Raw genomic sequence first — 27237 nt, forward strand, 5'->3', positions numbered from 1 at the left:
GCGATGACTCTTTTTTACACAACTGTACCCCGATTACACGTCCATCTTGTACAACCAGAGACAGCCAGGGGCAGGCACGTTAAGTGCCAATAGAAACCCCGGACATTCCTTTAGTGATTTTGCTTACATTACCCAGGAGTCAAATCATTTTGATGAGATTATCTCTCCATCTGCTGCCTGCAGCCGTCCCCTATAGACCATTTCTGTGGGCAAGGGCCCATTTCCCCTCAGAATGGCTGTAAAGGCTTCTGGGGACAAAACATAGTGGTGGTAGTAGCCACTTTACCTGACCCTCTTGTATAATATAATTACCAAACTTCTATCAAATGTGACTGCACAGAGCTGCACATACAGTTACGTACAGTTACATTCACTGAAAGTGAGCAACTGTCCCCAGAACTCACTGCCAGTGGCACAGATACCTTTTAAGTACCGAGATGTGCAGTGACATCTTTCATGGGAACCGGCCAGCGTGTGCACGGCCGGCATGTGCAGAGCAAAGGTTGCCCACGGGCGCTGTGTCAGGCTCTGGCACCGCGTGAGACAATGGACCACTTTCTGGTGGCTGGTTTGTTTCCCCAGCAGGTGTGGGGACTTCTGGCTACATGATGGCAGCTGCCAGACTCAGTTGGACAGGATTCTTTTCAGCTCACCTGAGGCTTGTTCCTGGCCGAACGAGGGCAACCACAGGGCGCCAGCAGAACCAGCTGCAGCTGCAGCCAGGGCGCCCTCAGCAGGGGCCGCTGTATAGCGGGCGGGTGTCATGGGACACACTGCGCCTGCTCAATGTCAGAAAATCCCCTTCAGACTAAACCAGTTTGTTTCTCGAAATCAAAACAAGTGGGATGAAAGTTCTTTGCAAAAATATCTTGTTGCCAAACAAAAGCATCTCCTGTTTGTCACAGTGTGTTAAATTGTCTCATCACACACAGAGGGGAGACACTTAGATCACAAACATTAGATAAGATGCTTCAGTCTGAGCTAAGTAGTTGCTGCTCTTAACAATTGCAAAATAAAAAAATACAAATCAAATAGACTATTTCAGGTATTCTATTATGTCATAATCTGATCGGAGTAACCATGATAGGACACCTCATATTATGCACTACTCCTAGTGACACGCTCCAATGGATCCCCGTCCTCCACCCACTGTGAGGCAGGCAGGAGCGGATCATTATTATCCCTACTTGAAAGAGGGAGAAGCTGAGGCTGAGAAAGGAGAATTGACTTGTCTCAGGTCACACACCCAGCCAGTGGCAGAGTTGGGAACAGGACCCAAGAGCCCTGATTTTCAAACTAACCATCAGATCTTGAATTTCACACATTGAATGACCTGAATAAAGTGCTCTCAGATGAGCTCCAGACCAACAACAGTGCACAGTAATTATTCAGCAAGTATTTGAGGAGAACTTCAAGGTTAGAGAGAATCATGAACTGCTCAGAGACCATTAATGCAGCGAAGCAGCAAAATTCATCAAACATAGAACTGGTTATGACTTATTTCCTTAGTCTTAAAAGAGAACAACAAGGACCGGAATCTCCTCCCTGTCAATAACCCCCTGCTCAGCCAATCAGGGTAGAGACTGAGGACGGGAGGCTGAGGGTTCTCACCAGAGAGCCCAAAGGATGGCCCAGGTCACCGGTGGGGATCACTGCCCAAGCACTATTTCAGCCCCACATTTTTGGGTGGACCTCCCACAGTGGGAGCTGCAGAGCACTCCCCAGCAAAACACACACACACACACACACACACACACACACACACACACACACACACCCCGTTCCTGCTGTTGGCAGGGGAACAGGTGAAAGGACAAAAGAAGCAAGAGATGAAGAGAAAGGAGGGAGGGATGGAGGAAAAGGTGAAACAAAAAGGACAAACCCTAATGTCCCCAGTGATTCTATGGGACATAATCCCAAGTGTGAAATAAAATTCTGCCTCCTTAAGCTCGTGTTTTCCATGCCTAGAATTCAACTGTCACCAGATGGATCAGACTGAACAGGTTTCAAACCTCGAGGAGGCTCTTACCTTCTAAACAGGGACGGCTGTTTTCTAGTAAAATCACTAAAAGGGAAGGAGAAAACTCGAAAGAGGTTCCTCCTGGCGCTCATGTACGTGAACCCGAATACTCTCTCAGTCCTCCAAGAGAGACCTGGAGAAAGAGACTTGCTGAAGCAAAGCCACAGGGGTCTCTGAGGTTTCCCTGGCCCCTTACCCCGTCCTGCCTGGCTGATGTCAGCATCTCTCTGTAAGGTCACCACGTCCCCACCACCTTTCACCAATAGTCTGAGGTCCTGCAAAAGGCCTTTGTGATGTCACTGCCACACCTCCCTTGCTGTGCTAATGTCCTGCCCCTGGCCAGGCACTTTGGAGGTTTGAGCTACTCCCTGTGGATCACCCCACTCAAGGAGCGTTCGTTCTAGGAAGCAAGCCGGCTAGACAGGAAAACATCAGACACTGCTCCCAATGCTACATTCAGCTTTTCAGAAATTAGTCAACTTTATGGCCAGAAAAGACCATTAGAGCATCTAATCTGACCCCCTGCATATCACAGGCCTCCTGAATGACACAATAGCTACTTTTAGAGCAAACACATTCCAGAAAGGCATTTAGTCTTCATTAAGTGACATCAGGAGATGGTGAATCCACCACTTTCCTTGGTAGCTTGTTCCTGCGGTGAATCATCCTCACTGTTGAATATTTGTGTCTTATTTGTAATATGAATTTGTCTCTTTTCACCTTCCAGCCACTGGGTCTTGTTATTCCTTTCTCTGCTAGATTAAAGAGCCCTTTAATACACAACCTTTTCTCTCCATTAAGGCCCTTCAACACTTCAATGAAGTCACCTTTCAATCTTCTTTTGATAAGCTAAACAGGTTGAGCTTGTTCAATAGCTCACTAGAAGGCATTTTTTCCAGCCCTCAGAACATTTGTCATCAGACTCCTGAACTACAGCTGTATGTGGTTCTTGTTCTTCTGCACAACATAGCTCCTGGAGAAGAGGGATCTGCAAATGTGCATTCATATGATACCTTTGTTTAATTGATGAAAAAATAAACTAGACACTTAGAGGATTGGAACTGATTTCAGCTGATGGACAGCTTCGCTAGGTTTTTATGCATTTGGACAGCGAAATCTTACATTCATATCAAGCACTCCCGTATAGAGGAGCCCCTGAACAGAATGGAAATGAAAATGTTTTCCTTTTTTTTAAAAAAAGGAAAGAAGGTTATAAGAGAACACTGGGGTTTAAACTGAGGATCACTGGAGCTGCAATCAACCACTCTACCACTGAGCTATACCAGCACAATGAGCTGAATAGAGAATTGTGATTTTCAGGACTTTGAAGGACAAACCCTGCTTCATCGAGGTCCTTTGCCATTCCCAGACCACAGGTGGTTTTAAAAATGGGGTTTGATTAAACTTCTTAAATGTGGTAAACACCACAGCTTGCACACCCACCGATATAGCTTCTCCCACTGACAGAGCTGCCACCTCTTGGGAAGTGGATTAACTGCACCCACAGAAAACTCTCTCCCATCAACATAGAGCAGTGGTTCTCAAACTGTGAGTCAGGACCCCAAAGTGGGATGTGACCCTGTTTTAATGGGGTTGCCAGGGCTGGCATTAGACTTGTTGGTGCCTGAGGCTGAAGCCAAAAGTCTGAGCCCCACCACCCAGGGCTGAATCCCTCAAGCTCTGGATTTGCCCTCCCCTAACTGGGGCAGGGCCCAGGCTTTGTCTCCCCTGCCTCTGCTCAGTGGGGAGGGGCTTGGTGCTTGATCCCTCTTTCCAGGGCCATGTAGTGAGGTTTTTTTTTTGGCAGAAGGGGGTTGCAGTGAAAGGAAGTTTGAGAAACGCTGGCATAGAACCTCTGAATATGTCTAGACTTGGCTCCCTGTGGCAGATCAGACACTGAAAGTGCAGCCATGGAGACACCACACACCAGCCTTGCCTAACAGGCAAGAATCAAACCTCCACAGAAAAATGCCTGTTATTGTTTAACCCATCTCCCTAAGCCCTCAGCCACCACCACTTAACAAAGGGGCTTTTCTACACTATGGTTCTGGTCTCACTGAAGGGTCATTTCCAATTGTTTGCTCAGACCAGCATTAGGGAAAATGGTGCCCTGGGCAAAGCTTGTACTTTGGCACTTCCCCATTGCCCCTGGACGATCCCCACTCCCCCTTTACCGCTAGCTCCTGCACTCCCAGCCCTTGCACCTCCTTCACCCGTAACTCCTGCCCCTGCTGTGCCCCCTTTGCCCTTAACTCCCTGTGCCACCAGCCATTGCCCCGCTCCTGCAGCCCCTCACATGGCTCCAGTGCTAGGGGCCCCGCGCTTGTTCTCCCTTTCCCTGGGCTTTGGCATCACTAGCCCCTGCTTAGCGAGTAGGGTTCAGTAGTTCCCAAAATGTGGGGCATGACTCCTAGGGGACACAGAGGAACATGCATGGGGCACCTCAGGGCCTGAGCCAGCCCCTATGGAGGAGCACCACTCAGCCCCACTCTGCCCCAGTTCTTCCCCAACCCCACCCTCAGCCTGGGCCCCTGGCTCCCAGCTCGGCCTCGACCCCCTTTCCCCAGCAAGCAACGGCCCCACTCCCAGCCCCGGTTCTTGACTGCGGACTAGGGGGATTAGGGATAGAGGAGGGCGGGGTTACCGAGGTGCATTGTGGGAAGGTGGGATTTAGAGAGCCCAGAGTGGATGGGTGGGGGTGGGTTGGAGGACCCTACAGTGGCTGAAAAGGGGAACCCGGCAGGTTGGGGGGCAGCAGAGATTGGAGCTGAGGAACCTCACACCCTGGGGATGGACTCGGCCGGTGGGGAATGGGAAAGTGGGGCCCAGCTATGGGGAAATGGGCTGGAGGCAATTAGGGGTGGGACGCTGAGGGGGAGGAGGAGGGTGGAGTGGTGAGGAGGGGGAGGAGGAGGTCGGGGCAATAAAGGTGATAATTGGAGATATACCAATCTCCTAGAGCTCGAAGGGACCTTGAAAGGTCATTGAGTCCAGCCCCCTGCCTTCACTAGCAGGACCAATTTTTGCCCCAGATCCCTAAAGGGCCTTCTCAGGGATTAAACTCAGAACCCGGGGTTTAGCAGGACAATGTTCAAACCACTGAGCTCTCCCTCCCCCCAGGGAAGTGGGGAGTGGGGGGTGAAGGGAAAGGCCGGGCAGAGCGGACAGGGTGGGGGAGGGGACGCCGGGGTGGGGCTGGTGGGAGGGTCACAGCAGGGGACACTGCGGGGACAGGTGGGGGCTGAGGGGCCCCGCGGCCCCAGGCTGCCGCTTGTGGGGCTGCTCGCGGCAGCTCAGCCCCCGCTGCTGCCCCCCAGGCCCAGCTGGGGTGGAGCCCTTTCGCTCCGCGCTGCCTCGGCCCGGGGCCCCCCCCCAGCCCGGCGCCCACGCGGGATTCGAATCCCAACGGCCGCAGCGCGCGCCCGGGGGGGGGAGGCAGCGAAGCCTCGGGCGAGGAACCGGGCCTCCCACGCGCCGAGTCTCTGTCCCGCGCTCTCCGCCAATCAGGGAGCGGGAGGGGCGCGGCGAAGTGACGAGTTACGGCCCCTCCTGCAATAGAGGCCGCGTGTGAGAGAGAGAGAGAGAGAGAGAGAACTACGCTTCCCAGAGTGCACCGGGAGGGGGCGCGTTGCCTGAGCAACCGTCGCGTCGCTTCCGCTCTGAGACGAGCCAGGAACTACAACTCCCAGCCTGCCCCGGGGCGCCTCCGTCCTCTCCAGCCCAGGTGAGGGCGGGTCCCTGGGTCAACCTGACACCTCCCCCCCCAACGCAACCCGTCATCCCCGCCCCGCCCCCCAGAGAGCCCCGGCCCCGCCCCTCTCCTGCTCATGACGAGAACTCGCGTGTCCCTTGGCCTCGTCTCTCCCCACTCGGGGACGGGGGCGGGGCTGTTGGATGGAGCCATATGGAAATACGGGGGAGGGGCAGGGCTGGGAGCCAGGACTCCTGGGTTCTCCCCCAGCTCTGGGAGGGGAGGGGAGGGGAGGGGAGGGGCTGGGGTGCCTGCTGCCCTCGCGGTGACCAGCAGAGCCCCCCCTGCAGCTTGCCCCCCCCCAACCACGCGCTGGGTGTGCTGGTGCCTGGAGCCGCCCCTGGTTCCAGCCCCTCTGCCCAGGCAGCTCCCCCAGCCTGACACACACACCCAGCCCCTGCACCCGCCCACCCCAGGTCTCCTCAGCCCAGAGGGGAGCCCCCCGGCTGAGTGGGGAATCAGAACCCCCCGACATTACCCTGGGACCAACATGATCTGCCCATGACAAAGTGTTGATCCTCGCTCCCCCCAGCCCCACTCTTGACACCCACACACCCCATCCCCATTCTGTGCACACACCTTGGGTCACTGTGACACTGAATACTTCAATTGGATGGGGGGCCCAGCACCATGGCTATTCCCTGCCCCCCAGGGCTCACGGGGCCGATTGGGGGCACAGGGGGCATGATCCAGTGCCAGCCAAGGGTGGATCAGAGGTGGGGATGGGGCTGTGGTTTCTGCACCACCCGGTTTCTGGCACAGGCTCCTTCGAGGATTTGCATTTCTTGATAGTTTTCACCAGTGATGAGCTGCCAAAATGCTAACAACCGGTTCCCTCCTCCTCCTCCTCACCCCATGAGGGGTCATGCCCCCCACCGGGACTCCTGCCCCATCCAACCCCCCCATGTTCCTTGACAGCCCCCACCCCAGGACCCATGCCCTATCCACCCCTTCCCTGTCCCGACTGCCCCTTGCCACCCCATCCAACGCCTTCTCTGATTCCTGAGGGCACCCTGGGACCCCTACCCCATCCAACCACCCCTGCTCTCTGTCCCCTGACTGTCCCTGGAATCCCTACCCCTAACTGCCCCCCACTGCCCCATCCAACCCCTGCTCCTTTCTGACTGCCTCCCGACCCTTGCCCCGTTCAATCCCCTGTTCCTGCCCGCTGACCGCTCCGACACTAATCCATCCCCCAACTCCCTGCCCTCTATCCAACACACCCTCCCTGTATCCTTACCGTCCTACCTGGACCGGGGCCAGCCCAGGGGCCGGGCAGGCAGGAGCGCGCCGCCCGGCAGGACACGGACCCGGGGCCGGGCAGGCAGGAGCCGCCCCCGCCCCCAGCGGGACCCAGCCCCGGGCAGGCAGAAGCCGCCCACCCCCCCCAGCTGGACCCGGCCCCGGGCAGGCAGGAGCCGCGCCCCGCTCCCACCTCCGGCTGGACCCGGACCCGGGGGCCAGACAGGCAGGAGCCGCACCCACCCCCCGGCTGGACCCGGGGCCGAGCAGGCAGGAACCGCAGCCCCGGCCCGCTGGACCCGGGCCGGGCAGGCAGGATTACATGATAATCAGTAAGAACAGAAGGCACAGATATCATTACAAGTAAAACAAACAAAACAAGCTTTCTAGTGACTAAAACTTAACTTCATAGAGTTACAATCTTTACCTAAGCAGGCAAGGTCCCAGGCGGGTGTTGTGTGAGGAGCTGTGTAGGCCCGAAAAGGCGTCCTGCTGGGCAAGGGCAGGTGAGGAGGGCCATGGCTGTTGCTGCGGCCAAAGCCTTTGGGAAGCAGAAGAGGGCCAGGGGTGTTGTTGCCTGCTGGGGCCCATGCGACGGTGTAGGTGTACACTGACCATAGCTGGTCTGTGGGAGCTGGGGCCACTCACCGTGCCCCTTTCCTCATTAGTATAGTGGTGAGTATCACCGCCTGTCACGCGGGAGACCGGGGTTCAATTCCCCGACGGGGAGGGTGACCCCTTTTGAAGGGGGGACAAAGAAATCCCTGGCCTGCCCGCCACATGCCTTGCAATCTCCTTCGACGGCCACTTCCCTTCGCACCCCGCACTGATGACTTTCACCTCCAGAGAGACAATTACCTCGCAAGGACACGCTCGCCCTAGCCAAAGCCTCCCCCAGGGCCTGCACGTGGGGGCACGTTTCAGAGCGGCAAAGGGAAATAGGCTGGCCAGGGCCATGAGGATAATGGCCCAGACAAACGGGGAGGGACTTGGTCCAGGGGTGGAGGAAGACAGAAAAAGGGACAGGCATGGGATTGGCTTCCTGTATTTTTTCCTTTGCTCAGCTTTTGACCTGTGACTGTAATGGGGAGACTTGAGAAAGACCTGTGGCCGCTGGCGAGGTAGGTGGCCGCCCCGAGAGCGCAGAGCTGAGCATTTTCCGCTGGGGTGCTGCCTGCGCTCCCAGCGCCTAGCCGTGATCGTATAGTGGTTAGTACTCTGCGCCATGGCCGCAGCAAACTCGCTTCAAATCCGGGTCTCGACATTGCTTTTTGGTGGGGAGGGGCTATCCTGCAGCACGCCTCGTGGCTCAGTCTGATGGCGTCCGTTTGCAAAGAGAGCCATCAGCCGGTCCTTAGTTTCTGCTTGGTAAAGGCAAGTCAGTGGGGTCCATCGGTCAGAAAAAGAGTCTCAGGACTTCTTGCTGGGCGCCAGGGTCCAAAAGCAGCGCATTCCCTCCTGGAAAGGGCTGTGTTTCGAATGTCCATCCAGTGCGCGTTGAAGGGAAGGATCTGCGTGCCAGGGAAGCTGCGTCCCTCCAGAGGTGCTTGAGAAGCCAAAGGGGCCGTGGGTGAGTTTGTGATGAGGTGAGTGTGAAGTGTGGAAGGGGGAGGGTGGCAAGAGGAGGTTTTGAGAGGAAAAAAGGTGCTGCTGAGCTGGTAGGGGAGCGCAAGGTCCCAGGCGGGTGTTGTGTGAGGAGCTGTGTAGGCCCGAAAAGGCATCCTGCTGGGCAAGGGCAGGTGAGGAGGGCCAGGGCTGTTGCTGCGGCCAAAGCCTTTGGGAAGCAGAAGAGGGCCAGGGGTGTTGTTGCCTGCTGGGGCCCATGCGACGGTGTAGGTGTACGCTGACCATAGCTGGTCTGTGGGAGCTGGGGCCACTCACCGTGCCCCTTTCCTCGTTAGTATAGTGGTGCGTATCCCCGCCTGTCACGTGGGAGACCGGGGTTCGATTCCCCGACGGGGAGGGTGACCCCTTTTGAAGGGGGGACAAAGAAATCCCTGGCCTGCCCGCCACATGCCTTGCATTCTCCTTCGACGGCCACTTCCCTTCGCACCCCGCACTGATGACTTTGACCTCCAGAGAGACAATTACCTCGCAAGGACACGCTCGCCCTAGCCAAAGCCTCCCCCGGGGCCTACACGTGGGGGCACGTTTCAGAGCGGCAAAGGGAAATAGGCTGGCCAGGGCCATGAGGATAATGGCCCAGACAAACGGGGAGGGACTTGGTCCAGGGGTGGAGGAAGACAAAAAAGGGACAGGCATGGGATTGGCTTCCTGTCTTTTTTCCTTTGCTCAGCATTTGACCTGTGACTGTAATGGGGAGACTTGAGAAAGACCTGTGGCCGCCGGCGAGGTAGGTGGCCGCCCCGAGAGCGCAGAGCTGAGCATTTTCCGCTGGGGTGCTGGCCGGCACCCCCAGCGCCTGGCCGTGATCGTATAGTGGTTAGTACTCTGCGCCGTGGCCGCCGCAACCTCGGTTCAAATCCGGGTCACGGCATTGCTTTTTGGTGGGGAGGGGCTATCCTGCAGCACGCCTCGTGGCTCAGTCTGATGGCGTCCGTTTGCAAAGAGAGCCATCAGCCGGTCCTCAGTTTCTGCTTGGTAAAGGCAAGTCAGGGGGTCCATCGGTCAGAAAAAGAGTCCCAGGACTTCTTGCTGGGCGCCAGGGTCCAAAAGCAGCGCATTCCCTCCTGGAAAGGGCTGTGTTTCGAATGCCCGTCCAGTGCGCGTTGAAGGGAAGGATCTGCGTGCCAGGGAAGCTGCGTCCCTCCAGAGGCGCTTGAGAAGCCAAAGGGGCCGTGGGTGAGTTTGTGATGAGGTGAGTGTGAAGTGTGGAAGGGGGAGGGTGGCAAGAGGAGGTTTTGATAGGAAAAAAGGTGCTGCTGAGCTGGTAGGGGAGGGCAAGATCCCAGGCGGGTGTTGTGTGAGGAGCTGTGTAGGGCCGAAAAGGCGTCCTGCTGGGCAAGGGCAGGTGAGGAGGGCCAGGGCTGTTGCTGCGGCCAAAGCCTTTGGGAAGCAGAAGAGGGCCAGGGGTGTTGTTGCCTGCTGGGGCCCATGCGACGGTGTAGGTGTACGCTGACCGTAGCTGGTCTGTGGGAGCTGGGGCCACTCACCGTGCCCCTTTCCTCGTTAGTATAGTGGTGAGTATCCCTGCCTGTCACGCGGGAGACCGGGGTTCGATTCCCCGACGGGAAGGGTGACCCCTTTTCAAGGGGGACAAAGAAATCCCTGGCCTGCCCGCCACATGCCTTGCATTCTCCTTCGACGGCCACTTCCCTTCGCACCCCGCACTGATGACTTTGACCTCCAGAGAGACAATTACCTCGCAAGGACACGCTCGCCCTAGCCAAAGCCTCCCCCGGGGCCTACACGTGGGGGCACGTTTCAGAGCGGCAAAGGGAAATAGGCTGGCCAGGGCCATGAGGATAATGGCCCAGACAAACGGGGAGGGACTTGGTCCAGGGGTGGAGGAAGACAGAAAAAGGGACAGGCATGGGATTGGCTTCCTGTATTTTTTCCTTTGCTCAGCTTTTGACCTGTGACTGTAATGGGGAGACTTGAGAAAGACCTGTGGCCGCTGGCGAGGTAGGTGGCCGCCCCGAGAGCGCAGAGCTGAGCATTTTCCGCTGGGGTGCTACCTGCGCTCCCAGCGCCTGGCCGTGATCGTATAGTGGTTAGTACTCTGCGCCGTGGCCGCAGCAACCCCGGTTCAAATCCGGGTCACGGCATTGCTTTTTGGTGGGGAGGGGCTATCCTGCAGCACGCCTCGTGGCTCAGTCTGATGGCGTCCGTTTGCAAAGAGAGCCATCAGCCGGTCCTCAGTTTCTGCTTGGTAAAGGCAAGTCAGTGGGGTCCATCGGTCAGAAAAAGAGTCCCAGGACTTCTTGCTGGGCGCCAGGGTCCAAAAGCAGCGCATTCCCTCCTGGAAAGGGCTGTGTTTCGAATGTCCGTCCAGTGCGCGTTGAAGGGAAGGATCTGCGTGCCAGGGAAGCTGCGTCCCTCCAGAGGCGCTTGAGAAGCCAAAGGGGCCGTGGGTGAGTTTGTGATGAGGTGAGTGTGAAGTGTGGAAGGGGGAGGGTGGCAAGAGGAGGTTTTGAGAGGAAAAAAGGTGCTGCTGAGCTGGTAGGGGAGCGCAAGGTCCCAGGCGGGTGTTGTGTGAGGAGCTGTGTAGGCCCGAAAAGGCGTCCTGCTGGGCAAGGGCAGGTGAGGAGGGCCAGGGCTGTTGCTGCGGCCAAAGCCTTTGGGAAGCAGAAGAGGGCCAGGGGTGTTGTTGCCTGCTGGGGCCCATGCGACGGTGTAGGTGTACGCTGACCATAGCTGGTCTGTGGGAGCTGGGGTCACTCACCGTGCCCCTTTCCTCGTTAGTATAGTGGTGAGTATCCCCGCCTGTCACGCGGGAGACCGGGGTTCGATTCCCCGACGGGGAGGGTGACCCCTTTTGAAGGGGGGACAAAGAAATCCCTGGCCTGCCCGCCACATGCCTTGCATTCTCCTTCGACGGCCACTTCCCTTCGCACCCCGCACTGATGACTTTGACCTCCAGAGAGACAATTACCTCGCAAGGACACGCTCGCCCTAGCCAAAGCCTCCCCCGGGGCCTACACATGGGGGCACGTTTCAGAGCGGCAAAGGGAAATAGGCTGGCCAGGACCATGAGGATAATGGCCCAGACAAACGGGGAGGGACTTGGTCCAGGGGTGGAGGAAGACAGAAAAAGGGACAGGCATGGGATTGGCTTCCTGTATTTTTTCCTTTGCTCAGCTTTTGACCTGTGACTGTAATGGGGAGACTTGAGAAAGACCTGTGGCCGCTGGCGAGGTAGGTGGCCCCCCCGAGAGCGCAGAGCTGAGCATTTTCCGCTGGGGTGCTGCCTGCGCTCCCAGCGCCTGGCCGTGATCGTATAGTGGTTAGTGCTCTGCGCCGTGGCCGCAGCAACCTCGGTTCAAATCCGGGTCACGGCATTGCTTTTTGGTGGGGAGGGGCTATCCTGCAGCACGCCTCGTGGCTCAGTCTGATGGCGTCCGTTTGCAAAGAGAGCCATCAGCCGGTCCTCAGTTTCTGCTTGGTAAAGGCAAGTCAGTGGGGTCCATCGGTCAGAAAAAGAGTCCCAGGACTTCTTGCTGGGCGCCAGGGTCCAAAAGCAGCGCATTCCCTCCTGGAAAGGGCTGTGTTTCGAATGTCCGTCCAGTGCGCGTTGAAGGGAAGGATCTGCGTGCCAGGGAAGCTGCGTCCCTCCAGAGGCGCTTGAGAAGCCAAAGGGGCCGTGGGTGAGTTTGTGATGAGGTGAGTGTGAAGTGTGGAAGGGGGAGGGTGGCAAGAGGAGGTTTTGAGAGGAAAAAAGGTGCTGCTGAGCTGGTAGGGGAGCGCAAGGTCCCAGGCGGGTGTTGTGTGAGGAGCTGTGTAGGCCCGAAAAGGCGTCCTGCTGGGCAAGGGCAGGTGAGGAGGGCCAGGGCTGTTGCTGCGGCCAAAGCCTTTGGGAAGCAGAAGAGGGCCAGGGGTGTTGTTGCCTGCTGGGGCCCATGCGACGGTGTAGGTGTACGCTGACCATAGCTGGTCTGTGGGAGCTGGGGCCACTCACCGTGCCCCTTTCCTCGTTACTATAGTGGTGAGTATCCCCGCCTGTCACGCGGGAGACCGGGGTTCGATTCCCCGACGGGGAGGGTGACCCCTTTGGAAGGGGGGACAAAGAAATCCCTGGCCTGCCTGCCACATGCCTTGCATTCTCCTTCGACGGCCACTTCCCTTCGCACCCCGCACTGATGACTTTCACCTCCAGAGAGACAATTACCTCGCAAGGACACGCTCGTCCTGTCCTTCCGCCCCCGGGCCCAGCTTCGGGGTCTGCATGTGGGGGCACGTTTCAGAGCGGTAAAGGGAAATAGGCTGCCCAGGGGCATGAGCAGTGATTTCCCAACACCCTCCCCCCCTAGTTTTGTGAACTAGTTACATGCCAAACCTGGTGGCTGAACTTCGCGACTTTGTCCTCACCCACAACTATTTCACATTGAGGACAATATATATCTTCAAGTCAGCGGCACTGCTATGGGTACCCACATGGCCCCACAGTATGCCAACATTTTTATGGCTGACTTAAAATAACGCTTCCTTAGCTCTCGTCTCCTAATGCCCCTACTGTACTTGCACTACACTGAAGACATCTTCATCATCTGGACTCATGGAAAAGAAGCCCTTGAGGAATTCCACTGTGATTTTAACAATTTCCATCCCACCATCAACCTCAGCCTAGATCAATTCACTCAAGTGGTCCATTTCCTTGACAGTACTGTGCTGATAAGCGATGGTCACATAAACACAACCCTATACCGGAAACCCACTGACCGCTATACTTACCTACATGCCTCCAGCTTCCATCCAGGACACACCACATGATCCATTGTCTATGGCCAAGCTCTAAGATACAACCGTATTTGCTCCAATCCCTCAGACAGAGATAAACACCTACAAGATATCTATCAAGCATTCTTAAAACTACAATACTCACCTGCTGATGTGAAAAACAGGTTGACAGAGCCAGAAGAGTACCCAGAAGTCACCTACTACAAGACAGGCCCAACATAGAAAATAACAGAACACCACTGGCCTTTACATTCATCCCCCAATTAAAACCTCTCTAGCGAATCATCAAAGATCTACAACCTATCCTGAAAGATGATCCCTCACTCTCCCAGATCATGGGAGACAGGCCAGTCCTTGCTTACAGACAAACCCCAAACCTGAAGCAAATCCTCACCAGCAACCACAGAATAACAACACTAACCCAGGAATCTATCCTTGCAACAAAGCCCGATGCCAACTCTGTCCACATATCTATTCAAGTGACACCATAATACGACCTATTCACATCAGCCATGCCATCAGGGGCTCGTTCACCTCCACATCTACCAATGTGATATATGCCATTATGTGCCAGCAATGCCCCTCTTCCATGTACATTGGCCAAACCAGACAGTCTCTGTGCAAAAGAATAAATGGGATGCAAATCAGACGTCAGGAAATATAACATTCAAACACCAGTAGGAGAACACTTCAACCTCTGACCGTTCAGTAACAGATTTAAAGGTGGCAATTTTGCAACAGAAAGCTTCAAAAACAGACTCCAACGAGAAACTGCTGAACTTGATATGCAAACTAGATACAATCAATTTAGGCTTAAATAGAGACTGGAAATGGCTGAGCCATTACACACATTGAATCTATTTCCCCATGTTAAGTATCCTCACACCTTCTTGTCAAACTATCTTAAATGGGTCATCTTGATTATCACTACAAAAGTTTTTTTTCTCCTGCTGAGAATAGCTCATCTTAATTAATTAGCCTCTTAGAGTTGGTTGGGCAACTCCCACCTTTTCATGTTCTCTGTGTGTATGTGTATGTGCATATACATATATCCTCACTATATGTTCCATTCTATGCATCCGATGAAGCCATTTATCAACATTGAATTTCATCTGCCATTTTGTTGCCCAATCACCCAGTTTTGTGTGATCCCTTTGTAACTCTTCGCAGTCTGCCTGGGACTTAACTATCTTGAACAGTTTTGTATCATCTGCAAATTTTGTCACCTCACTGTTTACCCATTTTTCCAGATCATTTATGAGTATGTTGAACAGTAATGGTCCCAGTACTGACCCCTTGGGATACCACTATTTATCTCTCTCCATTCTGAAAACTGATAATTTATTCCTACCCTTTGTTTCCAAAATTTTAACCAGTTACTGATCCATGAGAGGACTTCCCTCTTATCCCATGATGGCTTACTTTTCAAAAGTCAATTTAAATTAAATACATTTTTTTTAATTATATATATTTTTAGAAATCTAGACCTGTTATGTGTAACTTGCATTATCCTTATATTAAATTTGCATTATCCTAACAAAACATTTACTTTATTCACATCTCTTTTATATATCTCATTGGCCCTGACACCCCCCCCGTAAATTCAAACACCCCCCCTAATTTCAATTCCTGGGAAACTACTGGCGCCGCCTCCTGCCTGGCGAGAAGCCGCAGCACCGGGGTCACAGGCGCACCTCTGTTTTCTGCCGGTCGAAGGGTGACGGTTCCTGCCCGTGGGGCCGGGGGTCCCGATGGCAGCTGGGGCTCTGGCATCCACCTGTGGCAGCTGGGAGCTACAGGGCCATCGGCAATGGCCGGGGGCTGCGGCTTCTCCTCACCCCCCCGGTGACTGGGAGCTCCCGGCTCTGCCTGCAGTATCTGAGCGCTGGGGGCTCCCTCTCTTGCCTGTGGCGGCCGGGAGCTCCAGGGGCTTCGGAGCTGCAGGGTCTATTAGCAATGACCTGGGGCTGCAGTGTCCTCACACCATCAATGCCTGTTGGGAAATCCTGGGTCCATCCACAGCGGCTGGGAGCTCTGGGGTCCACTCGTAGGAGCTGCAGGGTCCATAGGCAGTGGGGTGGGGCTGTGGGGGCTCCCCGGCCACCCATGGCTGCTGGGAGCCCCAGGGTCTGCCTGTGGGAGCTGTGGGGAGATGAGGGGTGTGGGGTGGAGGAGGGGGCTCCAGCCTGCAGGAGGGGGCCGAGGGATTCAGAGTGCAGGAGGGCTGTGGGTTGTGGCTGGGGGTTGGGGCCCTGGACGGGGTGTTGGCTCTGGGGTGGGGGCAGGGATGATGGGTTCCAGGTGTGGGAGGAAGCTCTGGGCTGGGGCAGGAGGTTGAAGTGCAGGGGGGTGAGGGCTCTGGGGTGCAAGAGGGGGCTCTGGGTTTGGGGGGGGTTCAGGGCTGGGGCAGGGGGTTGGGGTGCAGACTTACCTCGGGCGGCTCCTGGTCAGCGTTGCAGCAGGGGGGACCTACTGGCCACTTCCAGGGCGCAGCGCGGTGCCCTAGGACACGTAGGGACCAGCCTGCCTGAGCCCCGCAGCACCGCTGACCGGACTTATAACGCAGTCACCCGACTGGGAGCTCCAGGGTCCCCCTGTCACATGTGGTACCTGGGAGCTCTGGGATCCACCCACAACAGCTGGGAGCTGTGGGGTCCATCCGTGGTGGCATGGGCCTGTGGGAGCCCCTTCCGACACTGGTGGCTGATAGCTGTGAGGCCCCCACCGGCCGACAGCTCCAATCTTGCTGCCGCAGGGCTGAGGAGGAAAATGTCCCTGAGATCTCTGAAAGTCACAGATTCTGGGACCCCCTTTATATAATCTTAGCCTTAATAGTTGTTGACTGTCTCTCTCAATCTAGTGGTCTGCTCTAGCGCAGATGAGACAGGGAAGACAGAAGCTCACCCCCCAGCACAGGTTTGGGCAGAAATGGCTCTTGGGCTATTTGCTGTGCATGCAGAGGACTTGTCTAGGCCAGTGGAGCAGCTCAGCCAGATGAGGAGCTGGAAGAAGGAGACCTGAGCAGCCTGGAGATCCCACTTTTTCTCCACAGCCACTGCCTATCAGCAGGATTCCTCCTTCTCCTCAGTGAGACCAAATCTAAGCACCTAGACAGCCAGTCCGTCCGCTTCCTGAGCCTCCCTGCCAAAGTCCTGCACCTGGCTCCAGAGAATTGTCTCACATCTTGCTGGGAACTCGACTTCTTGTGCCCAGAGAGTCTCGGCCCCATTCAGTAGAGGACCTGAGAAACACAGTGTCTGCCTTTTCCAAATAAGTGCTTGGAAAGGTTTTGTTTCTATGACCGTGTGGCCTAATGGATAAGGCATCTGACTTTGAATCAGGCAATTGAGGGTTCAAGTCCCTTTGTGCTTGTGCAATTTTACCTTTGTGCTGAAAGTCCTGCTCCCTTCAGGGCTGGAACCTCTTCTTGGCCGCTCAGGCCAATGCTCCGGCTTCAGCTAGAGCCCCAGGAAGGAGTTGGGGGTTGGGTGTCACAAAGGCTGGGGCATGAGCCCCAGATGCTTCCAGTCTTGCCTTTGCCCTTCCTGACTTGCCAAAGAAACTGGGCGGCTGCCCGGGCTAGCGTGTGGAGCAATTTCCCTCTTCCAAGTGTGCCCCAGTCCCTGTGCTGGAGGGTACTTGCTACATAGCACCTTGGGAGCCTGGGTGTTTCTCTGCTTCTCGCCAGCTGGGGAAAAGCCTCCTGGGGTAAAATCTCCTGCCCCACTGCCAAAGTCAGCACCTTGAGTGGGAACGGTCAGAGGCCCCACCAGGGGGGCTGGCCCTGCTTTCCTACCATCTTCTGATGTTGGCCACAGAGCTTCAGCAGCTGGCTGTGGGTGGTTTTCAGTGGGGGTTCGGCATGCCAGGGAGCAGGGAGCAGCCTGGCTGGCTGTCTCTGTGGCTGTCTGCTGGCCACGCATAGGCATGGTTCTCCCCTCCTCTTGCCCTGCCCTTGGTTGCTCTGTGGCTTTTAAACCTTCCCTTGGATCTGTCAGCACCAGCTGCCTCTGCTCCAGGTGCCCAGAGGAGGAGAGGTGCTGGGCTCCCACCTGGGACTCTGCCTCCCTCCTGCCTAGCCCTGACTATGAAGCCTGGCCCTGGCCCTCCTTCCTTTAAATGCCATATGGGCAAGAGGAAGAGTGTGGCAGCTGCAGGTACAGGGACCAAAGTTGTGGGCATCAGGTGAAGCAGTGAGAAACAACCATATGGTCAACCCACAGGACTCTCTAGCCAGACTGTTAAGCTCATTGAACCAGCCAGACCAAAGACCTATCTCCAGTGGGCATCAGTCACCCAGCAGGAGGGAAAAACCTCACTCTAGTTCATCCTGACAGAGGGTAGCCAAGCACATTGAGCTCCAGGGCTTTGCAGCAAAATCACATATCTCCAGGAGGTCCCACTGACATTTGAACTCAGATTGCAGGATTCAAAGGCCTGAGTGCTGCCCATTACACCATGGGACCAGCTCTATGTGGGTGGCAGACATTGGGAACAAGGGGCCTGTCACCTAGAGCACGTGGCCACTGCCAGAGCAAGTGTCCAGCCCGTGGTGTCCCTGCAGCACAGCCAGGGCCTGGGGAGGAGGCCTGGGACATGTGAGGGAGAGACTGTGACCTGCCCTGACACTCCAGAGACGCTGGTTGTGATCTCCCTGCGCCACAGAACAGGGTGACGTGTTTTCCTTTCCCATCTTTCCTTATGTTTTACATTGATTGCTGGGTAGTAAATGGTGTTTGCTTGAAGCACATGCAATGAGGAGTGGGTCAGGGACGTGCCCAGAGTGGAGACGCTGTAGCCCTGTTCAAGTGATCATGACAAGATTGGGGGGGTCAAGCCCCCCAGGATTCCTGGGCCCAGCCTTGTTGGGGTTACGAGGACTCTACCACACACCAGAGTAGAAAGAGCGTCCTTGGGGTCAGGCAGCCTCTGGGTAAGGGGGTGGGGACTCAGATCCTTCCGCCAGCCAATTCCACTGGGGTCTTGTAAAATCCAGGGAAGTTCCCAACAATAGCCAGAACAGACTCTCCTTACACTTACGGTCTGTCCTCATTGCTTCTCTCTCTCCCTTCCCTCCACCTCTGGGCTTTCTCAGCACCTGGCCCCACAGCGCTTCCTGCCAGCCAGAGACTGCCTGTTCTAGGCCTGCTCCTGTGGATGTGGCCTCTCCTGATTGATAAGGAAAGGAACCTTTCCAGGAAATGGCCACAGCTTCTGGGAATCCAGCTGTGGCTGTGAACAGAATTTGGGTCCTGGCACACAAGGCTACTTAAAAGCTGAGTGCCCAGACAGGGGCTTGAACCCTGGACCCTCAGATGAAGAGCCTGATGCTCTACCAACTGAGCTACCTGGGCTTGTTGAGAAACATTTTCACCGTTCAGCACAAGAGTGAGCAGGCAGGCAAAAGAGAGGCAAAAAGTCCCAGGAACCCTCCTCTTTCTGTTCAGCCACTGCCTGTCAGCAGGATTCCTCCTCCTCCTCAGGGAGACTAAATCTAAGCACCTAGACAGCAAGTCCGTCTGCTGCACCCCAATTCCCCATGCCTGAGCCTCCCTACCAAAGTCCTTCACCTGGCTCCATAGAATTACATCTCACGTCTTGCTGGGAACTCGACTTCTTGTGCCCAGAGAGTCTCCCTCCCCCCCTCAGTAGATGACCCAAGAAACACAGTGTCCACCTTTTCCAAAAAAGTGTGTGAAGTGGTCTAATGACTAAGATATCTGACTTTGGCTCAAGTGATTGAAAGTTCAAGTCACTTTACGGTTGTATTGCTGCAGTTTTACCATTGTGCTGAAAGTCCTGCTCCCTTCAGGGCTGGAACCTCTTCTTGGCCGCTCAGGCCAATACTCTGGCTTCAGCTAGAGCCCCGGGAAGGAGTTGGGGGTTGGGTGTCACAAAGGCTGGGGCATGAGCCCCAGGTGCTTCCAGTCTTGCCTTTGCCCTTCCTGACTTGCCAAAGAAAATGGGCGGCTGCCCAGGCTAGTGTGTGGAGGAGTTTCCCTCTTCCAAGTGTGCGCCTGTCCCTGTGCTGGAGGGGGGTTGCTACATAGCACCTTGGGAGCCTGGGTGTTTCTCTGCTTCTCACCAGCTGGGGAAAAGCCTCTTGGGGTAAAAATCTCCTGCCCCACTGCAAAAGTGAGGACCATGAGTGGGAACAGTCAGAGGCTCCACCATGGGGGCTGGCCCTGCTTTCCTACTGTCTTCTGTTGTTGGCCACAGAGCATCAGCAGCCGCCCCGCATGGTGGTCTGCGGGTGGCCTTCAGTGGGGGTTTGGCATGGCAGGGAGCAGGGAGCAGGCTGGCCGGGAGTCTTGTTGCCTGTCTGCTGGCCACACATAGGCATGGGCCTGCCCTCATCTAGCCCCGCCCTCAGTTGCTCTGTGGCTTTGAAGCCTTCCCTTGGAGCAGTCAGCACCAGCCGCCTCTGCTCCAGGTGCCCAGAGGAGGAGAGGTGCTGGGCTCCAGCCTGGGACTCTGCCTCCCTATCAAGCCTGGCCCTTGCACTGCTTTCTTCAAGTGACATGTGGGCAAGAGGAAAGGTGTGGCCACAAGCACCAAACTTGGGGGCATCAGGTGAAGCAGTGAGAATCCCACCCACCAGACAGCCACAGCCACTTCTGGACCCCAACCAAAGACCTGGTTCCAGTGGGGAAGGAGTCACCCAGCAGGAGGGAAATGATTCACTCTTATATAGGTGGAGCTAGGAAAGCACTTTGAGCACCAGATCTTTACCACCCACTAACACAAGGTCCTACTGACATTTGAACTCAGATTACAGGATTCAGAGGCCTGTGTATTACACCATGGGAGCAGCTTGTGCTGCCATCTCTGGACATTGGTGACGCTCACAAGACTGGCTTGTGTAAGGGACTGTTGGCCCTTTACTAAAACTGAGTGGGTTTTTTTTGGTTGTCTAGTTCCCAGTCCCAATAGAAGGGGGAAGGGTCAATGGGAAATCAGGACCCAGAGACTGACAGGCCCCTGGGGCAATGGTCACCAACTGGTAGGGAACAAGTGAGAATTTGTTAATGGAGAAAAATCCCTGGTGAAAATTGGCAAAGTTGTGCAGATTTTGAAAAGTTCCAGTGAATTTACACATGAAGATACAAACAGAGAGACAAACACACACAGAGAGAATGAGAAAATCACAGACTGCACAGGCCCACACAGACATAAACAAAACCAAGCCCACACAGCACACAGAGGCATATACCCATAAGGAAAGCCACACAAAACATAGAAAGAACAAATCCACACCAAAAATACAGCAAAAGCCCACAACAGGAAACACAAAACCCACATACCAAAAGAATACTAAGCAAAAAACAATCTGCATGCAAAAATCATACACACACCCACGCACACAAAACTATGCCAGGCATCCACCAAAATCGCACAGGACCCACATGCACATCAACATGACAGATGAACCCCCCCCCAACATAGAGAAAGCAAGGCAGAGTTTGAGTCTCACAGCGAAGAGGGTGAGCACACAGGTGGTTTGGGGAGCAAAGACTGAGGGGGAGTCGGGGGCAGTGCTCTGGGCTCTGCTCGACCCCTCCTGACACAGGCGGCTGGTGGAGAGCAGAGCCTGGTAGATCTGTGTAATCTGCCCTGCTCTCTGTAAAGCAAGGGGACCCCGGTGTCTTCTGAGCTGCAATTGTATTTTCTGCAGGACAAAATGATTGGCAGAAGCCATTTGCTTAAAGGAAACTAGGGCTGTAGGTGAGGTTTGAACTCACAACCTCAGCATGACTCCACTCAGTACTGCTCTGTAAGTACTGGGCACTAACCCATTGCACCTCTGGTGCCTGAGTGAGTGTCTTTTCTCCTTGATTCATCGATGGATTAGGGGTTGAGGGGGTTGCATTAGCTAAAACAAATCCATATGAAAGGCTGCAGGATGGCAGCAGCAGAGGTGGGGAGCCTCCTTCCATGTGATAGAGCTGGTTCCCCCTTCCGTTGCTGAGGGGAAGGTTGGTGCTTTGAGCCCACCCGGTGCTGGAACGTCCCATGGGTGAGATTAACAAGACTCTTGAAAGGAGAAGAGAGGGGAAGTCTTTTCTATCCCTGCCTAGCTCCATTGGTCTCCTGTGGCCCTTTCGGCTCTCTGCTCCCCTGTTGGGGAGATGCAGAGACAAGCCCCCATCTGAGTAACTCACTGAGAGGCTGTGCCCCATGGTGTGTGTGGGGAGAGGGGAGGGTTGGATTGGGCTCAAGGGCAGACGGTGTTGTGTGTGACAGTGTGTGGGGAGGAAATAAATAATGGAAAACACAGGGGCAGTGACAGCGAAGCCCCGTGTCTGAGTGTTATGACCCTGTGTGGTGCTGCCGTTCACCTTCCCCTCCTATGGGCTCAGCGTTCATTGAATCCAGCATTTTTTCACCTGTCCTCACCACAGAGGTGTCCCACGTGCCTCAGCTACCGAGTGTCCCTCTTAGAGACGCCGAGGACTGGAACTGATTTCAGCTGCTGGAAAGCTCTGCTAGGTCTTTATTGATTTGCACAGGAAAATGCTGAGTGTTTAAATTCATTTCAAACCCCTGCCCCCCTGCTGGGGATTGGGGTGCAGGAGGGGTGCAGGCTCTGGGGGGAGTTTGGGTGCAGAAGGGGTGAGAGGCTGGTCTCTGGGAGGGAGTGTGGGTGGGGGAGGGGTTCTGGGGGGCAGGCTCTGGGATGGAGTTTGCAGCGCTGTAACAAGGGTGAGGCGAGTGAGGCACTTGCCTTGGGTGCAAAGTGGAGGCGCAGCTCTACCCCAATCAGCGGCACTTTGAGGCAGCTCTACCGCTGCTGCTTCTTTGGCAGCAACTGGGTGGCAGGTCCTTCCCTCCGACAGGGACTCAGGGACCTGCCGCCAAAGATCCTGGAGCCGGCCCTTGCCTCGGGCACAAAAATTCCTTGTTATGGCTCTGGGAGTTTGGGTGCTGGGTGCAGGCTCTGGGCTGGGGCAGGAGCGGGGAACAGGAGGAGGGGTGGGGTGCAGGCTCTGGGAGGGAGTTTGGGGGTGGGGGTGGGAAGGAGGGCGTGCAGACTCTGGGAGGTGCCGGCAGCCACTGGAGCGAGCAGGCAGACGCTGCTCAGCTCCGCTGCACTGACGGGGCCCCTGGGGGTGGCTGGTGGGGCCAAGGGAGTGACCCGGTCCCAAAACTGCTGGAGCCCCACGGGCGAGACCTGGGGACCAGGACTGCCAGCCAGACAAACACCTTTAAGAGGAGGCGTCCCTCTGCCTGTCAAAACTGATCTTCCTCCTTCAGTTCAGTGACAGCCTGAATTGTTCCTTATCCCGGCAGAGCCAGAGGACTGAAAGCAGCTCGCAGGAATGGACATAAACACTCCCTGGTATCTGAGGGGATGTTCAGCTTTGCCCTTGGTCAACTACAAGGCTAAAGGGAAAGGAGGTGGCGCCAGGTATAAAGAGTGAAACACGACACATCATAGTTATGCCCATGGTGGCTGCAAAATCTTTTGATGTACTTCTTATCAGCAGTGTATTGTTTTCTCTGGAGTCTAGACCTTGGCCAAGAAATTTGTACCTTGATAAAATAATCGACTGCCCCTGGTGAAGGCAATGGACTTGACACCCACTGGGGTGTCCCTACACAGGTACAAGTACTAAAAACAGTGGCTGCCTTTTAGCCATAGATTTTAATCAGGGCAATAAATTGAAACAAACCCCTGTTAAATCATTTCTCAGCCTGAGTCCTTCAGCCACATTCCCTAGAGCACTGGGCCACCATGTGGACGTTTCATTTCCGACCTCAGTTTCACACAGAGACAAAATTTCCTTTGCACAGATCCATGAACAGCAAAACCTCCCTGTGTCTCTGGTCTGAGCCAGGCATTTGATGCCAGTGAACCTTTTCTCCTGCAATGGCGATGGTCAGACAGAGGGGACGTGACACCTGTATCCCTGCCAGGGAGATATTGGCTCCGCTCTTTCTTTCTGCTGCTGTTGTTAGTCCATGAAACATCAGGGATAGAATGCAAGGCTGAGTTCACGCGCCAGCCCTCTGAAAAATTTCAGTGCCCCAGAGAAATCCTGCCCCCTGCTATTGGAACGATGTGCTGGAGATTTGACTAGGAAAGGGACTGTCTGAATTGTCAGAGTGGGGAATGAACAACAATCTACAGCAATGTCGTTCACACAAACACACTCTCATGCTGCTCCAGCCGGAAGGGAAATGGGCAGGAATTCTCGCTGTTCACCCAAGGACACACTTACACTGATGCGCAGCCGTGAGTGTGCAGGGGAAGCTGGTCTGGGCAAACAATTTGAAGTGACAATTCAGTGAGAACAAAATCATCATGCAGTGAAAGAGATGCATGTCAAGTAGTTGTGGCCGAGTGGTTAAGGCGATGGCCTAGAAATCCATTGGGGTCTCCTGGGCAGGTTTGAATCCTGCCAACTATGCGCTGTTGTTATTATTGTAGTCTTATTGCCTGAGCATCCACAGTGCGAACTGGAGATAAATCTTATTTCACTCTGTCTACACTTAAAAGGCTGCTGTGGCACTGCTATAGCACTTTGGAGTAGACAGTGACTGGAAGGGTTTTCCCATCCCTGTAATAGCTGCATTGACAGAACAATTCTTCCTTTTCTTTAGCACTATCTAACCCGGGCTTAGGTCACCTTAACTCTATGGGTTGGGGGGGAGGGGGTCACACCCTGAGAGACGTCGCTCTGCCAGTTCAGTGCCCAGCGTACACCAGCCCTTAGATCCCTCCTGGTATTTCAATGCAGGCACTGACCTGTGAGAGGAAAACATCAGCTCACAAACACACAGACTGAATTCCCCACATTTAATCTCGCTGCACTTTCCAGAAAGTCACAAAATTCAATTCATTCTTGCTAGGAGAGAGAAAAAATAAGTGACACTAAGTTTTTCGCTTGATTAAATAAACTTAAGTGTTTAATTAATATAGTAAAAATCTGTACTGATTCCTCTAACTAACACCATAGCGTGAAATAGGAACAGAGACAAATCTTGTCAGTGATGACAAATTTAGCAAATGATCTTCCCATTATTAATTTCCACATTGCCCCTATTGGAGGTCTGGGCATCTCCAGTGTCATTGCTCTGCGTTCACCTTCCCCTAGAATTGTTCTCGGACATTCGACTTCCTCTGCGTCATGGGGCACAGGTCACTTGCTGGAGGATTCCCTGCACCTTGAGGTCTTTAAGCCACAATTTGAGGACTTCAATAACTCAGACATAGATTAGGGGTTTGTTACAGGAGTGGGTGAGTGAGATTCTGTGGCCTGCATTGTGCAGGAGGTCAGACTTGATGATCATAATGATCCCTTCTGCCCTTAAGTCTATGAATCTATGAATCTATTCCCAAATTTGGAAAATTGTACAGTTCAGAATGTGAATAGTGACCCCGTCTCCTTCCTGCACCTGCTCTACATTGCTCCACAGCAGCTTCTCCCCCTGCAGAGTCACCCCAGCACCGCAGTGCAGCCGCCCAGGGTTCAGCAGGGGCCCCTGGCAAGGACCGTGAGTGCAGCTAACAATCCGGTGTGCCTGGCAGTGAGGCAGCTGTAAAAAAGCAACCCAACCCCACAAGTACAGAGACTGAATTCCTCAACTTTAACATCATGACCCCCTGTAGAAAGCCACACGTGTCAGTTGCATTTTCACAGGGAGATGCAAAAATCAAGTGACCCCAATTTTTAAGTTGAGTAAATAAAGTTGAGGAGATAGTTATTAACCTCACAAAAATATACTAAAGATCCCTCAACATAACACCTGAAGGTGAAATATGAACAGAGACAAACCTTGTCACTAAAGGCTCATTTCCCAAACGATCCTCAAAATGTTACTAATTCCCGCCCGTCCTCCACAGGAGCTCTGTGCATTGTAACTGTTCTGCAGGCAGCTTTCCATTCAATGCTGTTGTGGGACATTCCCAGGCCTGGAAATGTACCAACGACAGAATTTGAAGAGCAAACCTGGCTCCCTGCACCAGGTGGGATTTGAGTGTTTTGTCCCTGTCACTTAGTCTTTGTCAACAGTACAGACGCCAGGGGCAGGACTCCAGGCTCTGCTTGAGGGATCCTGGCACAGGGGCAAGAAAGGATTGTAGATTCTCACCTGTGCTCTAGAGAGGAGGTAATAAGTGAAGGGGCATTTTGACTCTGCCCCTTTTCAGTGTCCCCAGAGCTGGAATTCTACATTTCACAGGGCCAAATGACAGGGTGATGCCACTTGGTTAATGACAACCAGTGCTCTAGGTGAGGCTTAAACTCATAACCTCAGCATAGCTCCTCTCAGCACTGCTCTATAAGTACTGTGCGCTAACCAATTGCGCCACTGGAGCACCTACTCATAAGGCTTTTCTGAGACCCCTAGGTTGATACAGGCGAGGAGTGACCCCCAAAACATTCTCAGTGGGGTTGAGAGCAGATAGCGACAAGTGGTGTATTCGGTGGGGTGGTTTCATCTTAAGGGTTCCAGGCCCCATTTGACCCTTTTGTTCTTCCCTGTGTAATAACAGAGCTGATTAAGACTCAATGGAGAGTCTTGCTGCAGACCAACAGATCTGAAATCACTGATAACCAGCTCTAAGCATTAGTCCTGCTTTGGGACAGTGAAGTGCAGGGCCCCAGGGGTGCTTGAACAGGGGGGAACAACACCCTAGGACTTTAAAAAATGGGAGGGCTCTGCCTTGCCACTTTGTAATGGCGAGTGAGGGTGGGGAGGGGACGGAGAGCAGTGAGCGGGAGGAGGGGTCTTGAGGGATGAGGCAGCGCAGGAGCGGGGCCTTGGGGAGAAGGGGGGGCAGGGGCGTTGCCTCGAGTAGAAGGGGTGGGGCTACTGTTCAGGCTCGGGTGGCCACTAATTTTAGGCAGCCCTGCCCGGGAAATGGGGCAATTTGCCCCAACCCCCGGGCCCCACAGGGGCCCCGAGCCCTGGCCAAGAATCCCTTCCCTGGCTAGAGGCGCCTTTTTAATTTGTATTCATCCGGCAGCAGTCCGGGTCTTCGGTGGCAGTTCAGTGGCGGGTCCTTCAGTGCTGCCGAAGACGCGGAGTGAGTGAAGGACCCGCTGCCATTGAAGACTTGGATGCCGCCCAGTGAGTACAAGCGCGCAGCGGTGGCGCCTTTTATGTCCGCTCCTGCTTTGCCCCAGGCCCCGAATCCTCTGGGCGGCCCTGCTTTTAGGGAGCCTGTTCCGCTCCTGGTGGGACCACAAGACGTCCCAGAGCAGAGAGGGTGGCCAGCAGAGCGGTGACAGGGGGGAACGGCAAGTGGCCGGCAATGTGGCCAGACAGCGGAGGGAGAAAGGGGCTTTCTCCCCGGGAGGTGAGAGGTGAACTCTGGGTTTTCACTGACCCAGGCCAGCAGCTGTGGGTGAGGTGCAGTGAAGGGAGGGGCACATCCACAGAGCTTCTGGGGTCTGGATTTAGGAGCCCGAGGCAAAAGGCCACTGCCCAGCGCACTGTGGGGTGGGTGTTTTGCTCATAGTGTTGTGTTATGAATCCTGATTGTGGTGTTTTCCCAAGTTAATACAAGCTCATTTTCCTCCTTTTTCTTAAAGTTTCTTTTCTACACTCAGTGGTTGTGAGTGGGGAAAGTATGGCCTCTTAGAGGCACCCAGTGGCCAGGGTTAGTTTCCCCAGGTTACTGGGTGGGGGCTTAAGCAGACTGTGTGTTGTATTGTTGAAGAGGAGCCCCAAGCACCCAGACAGGGAATTGTAACTTCAACCTTCAGAGTAAGAGCCAGAGGTGCTGCCAGCTGAGCTAGCCAGGCCGCCTAAACGTATTAACCCCTTTCACCGCAAGAGCAAACACCGGGTACTTCTGTGCTTCTCAGCAGCTGGGAAAAAGCCTCTTGGGGGAAATATCTCCTGCCCCACCGCCAAA

General features: G+C 54.7%; 6 non-coding genes across 6 annotated transcripts; 5 read left to right on the plus strand and 1 right to left on the minus strand.

The window, feature by feature from the left end:
• Positions 1-8904: 8904 nt before the first annotated feature.
• TRNAD-GUC lies at positions 8905-8976 on the plus strand. Its single transcript has one exon. It is a non-coding gene; the product is annotated as a tRNA-Asp (tRNA).
• Positions 8977-10136: 1160 nt separating this feature from the next.
• Positions 10137-10208, plus strand: TRNAD-GUC. Its single transcript has one exon. It is a non-coding gene; the product is annotated as a tRNA-Asp (tRNA).
• A 461-nt stretch (positions 10209-10669) lies between these two features.
• TRNAH-GUG lies at positions 10670-10741 on the plus strand. Its single transcript has one exon. It is a non-coding gene; the product is annotated as a tRNA-His (tRNA).
• Positions 10742-11368: 627 nt separating this feature from the next.
• On the plus strand, positions 11369-11440 carry TRNAD-GUC. The gene has a single exon. It is a non-coding gene; the product is annotated as a tRNA-Asp (tRNA).
• A 1161-nt stretch (positions 11441-12601) lies between these two features.
• On the plus strand, positions 12602-12673 carry TRNAD-GUC. The gene has a single exon. It is a non-coding gene; the product is annotated as a tRNA-Asp (tRNA).
• A 5978-nt stretch (positions 12674-18651) lies between these two features.
• TRNAK-CUU lies at positions 18652-18724 on the minus strand. The gene has a single exon. It is a non-coding gene; the product is annotated as a tRNA-Lys (tRNA).
• Between the last annotated feature and the right edge of the window lie 8513 nt (positions 18725-27237).

The sequence above is a fragment of the Mauremys reevesii genome, linkage group 12, assembly GCF_016161935.1.
Source record: "Mauremys reevesii isolate NIE-2019 linkage group 12, ASM1616193v1, whole genome shotgun sequence".
Lineage (NCBI taxonomy): Eukaryota > Metazoa > Chordata > Testudines > Geoemydidae > Mauremys > Mauremys reevesii.